Here is a 5,752-nt window from a genome sequence, read left to right on the forward strand (position 1 = left end):
AAACAGACTTTCAGTCGGACGAACTCACGAGAAAAGGTTTAAGAATATGTTGATTTGTCAGCTTCCAGCATCACTTACAAAGCAGAGGAGGAGTTAGCATGTTTATTTCAAGGATTACCCCCTCTCTGTCCCCCCTCGTACACAAGACATTTCCTGTGTGTGTGTGTCCTCTAGCCCTCCTACAGATATATTACAAGGTAATCCACTGACCTAGCATCATCCCTGAACTGAAATCCCACAGCAACCTAAATCCCAACTGTGTCGGCACACTGTAGATTCAGCCAAGTTGTGGTCAATGTTGCTTTTGAATGCAGGTGTGTTAGGATATTAAATGTTCCCTTTTACTTTATGCTTCTACTGCACTACATTTCAGAGGGATCAATTGTGCTTTTCACTGCACTGTATTCTTTTGAGCGGTTTTTCATTTCCACGTTCAGTTGTTACAGAGCATCGTGGGCGTTCATCAGAAGTCGTTGTGGTCGTGCCGCCTGACCGATGTGAATCCAGTCGTCTCTCTTTTAGCTCTGCTTTTGGTCTCCACCACCTCCTGAGAGAACGATCCGCCTCGTTGGCTCATAAACGCCATCAGAGACTCCTTCCACATCGATTTCCCACTGTCATTATAAAAATGAAAATTAGCTTCAAGTACTATTTTCTTTCAAATACATTTTTTAAATGTTTTAAGGATCTGCCTATTGGATTTAAAACAGACTTCCTAAAATCGATTTTCATTTTCTATAATTTATGTGCTGCTATTATTTCTTGTTTCAAGTCAGACACATATTTATAAAACATCTTGAAATAAGAGGTGACAGAAAATGTATATTTAATATCTTTACTGCATTATTGCATTTGGTTTTACTCGGTTTAATAAAATTAAGTTTTTTAGGACTCAATCATAAAGACAACATATCAAGAAAACACAAACAAAGAAACTATGTTCTGCACTATAAGTACTTTTGACACTTTGCTGATATTACTTCTGTGCTTTTATTGAAGTGAAATATTAAATGCATGACATTTACTCGTACCAGAGTATTTTTTAGTGTATGGAATATTCATACTGTGTTATTCTTCTCATCTGTGTGTCCATAAAAAGTATTTAAGGCTCACGTGCTTCCGACATCCATCCAAACAGAAGTGAAGGTGTGATCCGTCACAGACTAACAAGCAGACACACAGACGGGTTCAGAAGAGTCACATGACAAAGGCTCCTTAATCTCGGATTTAAGAAGTAGGACTGTCAATCTGATGCTGTTAACACGAGAGACAAAAGGGGAGGAGCCGACGTATCAACTGAGTGTGTGTGTGTGTGTGTGCAGTTTGCGTCCCACCGTGTGTCCGTCTGTGCGCATGATTAGGTCACGCATGTTTGGTCGGTTCTGCAGCAGATGAACCGGCGAGGTCAGGAAGTACAGCATGAAAGTAGCCTGCAGGTTTCTCCTGCCAACGACATGCTTCATTAGCTTTTTAATTTTTTAAAAAAATGTTTAATTTCAGCTGCTCTGGGTTCTGAGGATTGGACCAATTCAGATATTCAAAAACATCACACTCATAAATCATGTGGTATTTGTAACTCTGTTCACGTTTCTTGCATTACTTCATTAAAGTATGTCTATGTATGTATTAGTCTGGTTTAGTGGAAAACCCAGAATTAAAATATGAATAACTAGAATGGGCACTCGGTAGAGCGCATACCTTCGTATATCACAAGATTGGGCATTGAATTATGAACATTTTGGCATTAGTTGCATGCCAATTGGATAGAAAGAAGATTTTGACCTTTTCATGACATTGACCTTGACCTTTGACTCGATCAATCCCAAAATCTAATCAAATGGTTCCCGGATAATAACCAATCATCCCACCAAATTTCATGCGATTCGGTTTAATACTTTTTGAGTTATGCGAGTAACACGCATACAAATAAATAAATAAATAAATACACGGCGATCAAAACATAACCTTCCGCATTTTCAATGCGAAGGTAATAATTCAAATGCAAAATATCTCAATAGCATCGTTAAACATGTAAAAGGTTATTCGGCCTCGGGTTCGAGGTAGAATCTACCATCAAGAATCAAGAATAATCATCTAGAGTCCAAATCCCAGCAAGGCTCTTTGATCCACGATGCACTTCTTTAAACAATAACTACAGATAATGAAGCGTCAGCGCCGCGAGTGAAGATTCAAATCCGACAGGCTGTAACGTACGACCTTATTTGCCGAGCTGCGGCTGGTTTGTGCTCTGATATAATTACAGCGGGGGGGGGGGAAACACGGAGCGGCATTTCTCGCTGAATCCTGTGAAGAACGAGTCCTTGACCGACAAAAGAACCGCTATTTATAGAGACGCTGTAATCTCCATAAATCAGAATGTGAGGCGGAGACAGACGAGGGCTGACACACACAAACAGATCGACGGAGCCACGCCAGAAGATCCAGCCTTTTTGTGTGTGTCTCCGTCAGCTCCGTGACGCAGCGGACGGGCGTTCTCCGAGAAAAAGATTAAACATTAACCAGACAGGGTTCTTACACATTTTGGCCGATGGATTTCCATGACTTTTCATGACTTTTCCAGGACTTTAAATCAAATTTCCATGACCAAACTGAAATCTCGGTATAAACATGAACAATTTAGAAAATGTTGCGTATTGATTGCGTACGCCGGCTTATATTTTGAGCGTCTTTCTTGAAAAAACACATTAATTATTTCAAACTCGGCGTAAATGAACGTGAATCTTTGATGATTTAAGTTTATTCCATGACTTTTCCAGGCCTGGAAATGACCATTTTAAAATTCCATGACTTTTCCAGGTTTTCCATGACCGTACGAACCCTGCAGAGAATAATGAGGAAGAGGAGGTTATGAGGACGGAGGGCTGCAGAAGGTACTAGAAATGTCTCTGTTTGGGATCACGGTAGAATAAAGACTGTGGGTCGAACAAAACTTAGACTCCTGTGGGTCGAGAAACTAATTGGAAAGTAAATCAATAGTGACATCGATCGTTAGTTGCCGGCGCTGCGCTAGATACAAAGGTCTGGCCAGAGCGGCAACTTTTGCCCCTTTTCACCTCACTGTTTTCATGTCTTCAACATTAATGATGTGGTTCACTTTCAACTGAGCTGAAAGAGAGAGAATTAAATTCATAAAAGGTGAACACAAACGTGAAAAATCAAAGAATGATACGGTTTTGTTTAAATTTCGTTTTGAATTTTTATTTTAGTTTGTTTTCAGAATCCGTTTAATTGTTTCAGTTTAGTTTAACTTTTTCGTTTAAGTGTTTACATATATTTAGTTTTAGTTTCTTGGTATAATGTCTCAGACGTATGTAACTACATATAAACACAAACACAAATGTCCTTGAGCCCAAGGGGACGTCTTCAAATTCCTTGTTTTGTGAAACCGATGTCATGTTTAAAGAAAATCCATAACTAGTATTTACTTTAAGCGTCTTTGGGTATTTAGAAAAGCGCTATAGAAGTCTGAATTATTATTATTATGACTTTAAGTGCACCACATTTATGCCATTCAACATTTGATCACAGAAATGGCTTCTGTTTGTTCTGCTCCAGCCAAAATTAATAAGCAACAAAAATGAGACGATCAAAATAAAGAACCTTGATTCACAGCGCAATTTCTCCACTTGGTCACTTAATGATATCCAGTGTAACATTAGCGTGTGTGTATTTCAGCATATATCAATAATGGATACCCAGTAACAACATAAGCCACAATAAGCTTCCCTTCAGTTCTCATTTTAATCCACTGAAAGTAGAACATTAAAAATAATGGCAGAAAACCACATACTAAAATGTAATTTGTCAACATATGATGTAATGCTTTTGATCTCCTTTCGTAACTCTTCCTGAATATGGCTCCGTTCCCTCTCAGCACCTTGGGAATGATCAGCGATGCGTCAAACCTAAACAAAGTTCCCTTGGGTTTTTTGGCCAATTTCCCACAATGCAACCAAACTGCAGCATGTGGGAAATGAGCAGTGTGCCTCCGCGTGTGACCCTCGATCCACTCCAATCCATACGTCTGATGAAGTTTGCGCCTCGCACTCCGGCATTAGCAACTAGAACGGGCACTCGGTAGAGCGCATACCTTCGCATATCACAAGATTGGGCATTGAATTATGAACATTTTGGCATTAGTTACATGCCAATTGGATACAAATTGACCGCGCTATGGTAAAAAGATTTTGACCTTTTCATGACCTTGACCTTTGACCCGATCGATCCCAAAATCTAATCAAATGGTCCCCGGATAATAACCAATCATCCCACCAAATTTCATGCGATTCGGTTTAATACTTTTTGAGTTATGCGAGTAACACGCATACAAATAAATAAATAAATACACGGCGATCAAAACATAACCTTCCGCATTTTCAATGCGAAGGTAATAACACATGCGAGCCGATCGTACAGGAGGATCGGCCTCTGTGGAAAACCGCTCAGAAATTGCCCCGCCGCTGTGGAAACATTTCTAACGAAATCCAACAGGAGATTGTCTTCTTGCAGCCGCTGGGAAATTTCAAAGAACCCCGTAGTCCGCTGGTTAAATTTAACAGGGCCTCCTAATTGAGCTCAAAGTCGAAAAATCGCAGTCTGCTGAGATAGAAAACGTCTCATCTGCCTCACTAAGAGGGCGACTGGCTGCCAGCTTCCCCCCCAAATCACGGTCCTGTGTGACGGCACGCTGAGAAAGCCTTCGGCTAAATTGTACCAAATTTGACAAAGAGGCATTCGACTCGGACGACAACGGCTCCGGTCCATTAAACGCAGCACCGCCTGCCAGCAGCTCCTTCCCAGAGGGCCACTTGCTGCTCTGACGATTCCCTAAATTAAAAAAAACGCACCCCAGTTCAGACTGAACTCAAACCCTGCGTCTTACCGGAGAGAAGCACACTGTGGACGTCGATGAGAGGCCACTCGTCTCCGGAGCTGGAGATGGACCCGACCGTCTGCAGCTACGACTGCTCTGAGAAGATCACAGTCTCTAAAGCACCACCTGTAATAGTGGACAGGACTACTTTACAGCACTAGCTGAGGAGGCAGGTCAACTCCTCACCCCCTTAACCCTCCTGTTACCTTTAGGGTCAATTTGACCCCATTCAATGTTTAACGTCGGTGTTCTTTGGGGTCAATTTGACCCCAGGCTGTTTTTCACTGTCAAACATAAAAGAAATATCAACTTTTTTATATATATTATACTATTTAGGTAGTCAACAAACAAACATAAAGTACCTCACACTTAAACTTGGGAAACAATATTAATTCTAATAATTTTCTGGAGGTTTTAATTGCTGAGGTCAAATTGACCCCGAGGGTAAAATATGTTAGTCAATGTAAAGGTAACAGGAGGGTTAAACCTGCAATAACAGATTATATTTGACCACATGGGGGCGGTGGAAACAAGCTGGAAACTCAACACTGAGTAACGCGAAGCAAGCACAAAGTTAGGACTTGTTCTTTCTGAGAAATCAACAGGCGGGTCGACTCGTCACGTGAGCATCGAACGATGACGTTGCGTGGAAACTCGCTGATATCCTTTCATCTTGTTTCATGTTTCCTTATGAAAATCAAAGCTACTCTAAGTTCCTCAGAACAGAAATGCATTTCCAATGAGTTATCAACATCACGAGGACAGAGGATGGGGATATAAAACATAGACGCAGCATATGAAACGCATGTAAATGTCTCTCATTAACGTGACATTCACAAGCGTGTTTAGGAGCGAGAA

Source organism: Pseudoliparis swirei, chromosome 15, assembly GCF_029220125.1.
Source record: "Pseudoliparis swirei isolate HS2019 ecotype Mariana Trench chromosome 15, NWPU_hadal_v1, whole genome shotgun sequence".
NCBI classification, from domain to species: Eukaryota; Metazoa; Chordata; class Actinopteri; order Perciformes; family Liparidae; genus Pseudoliparis; species Pseudoliparis swirei.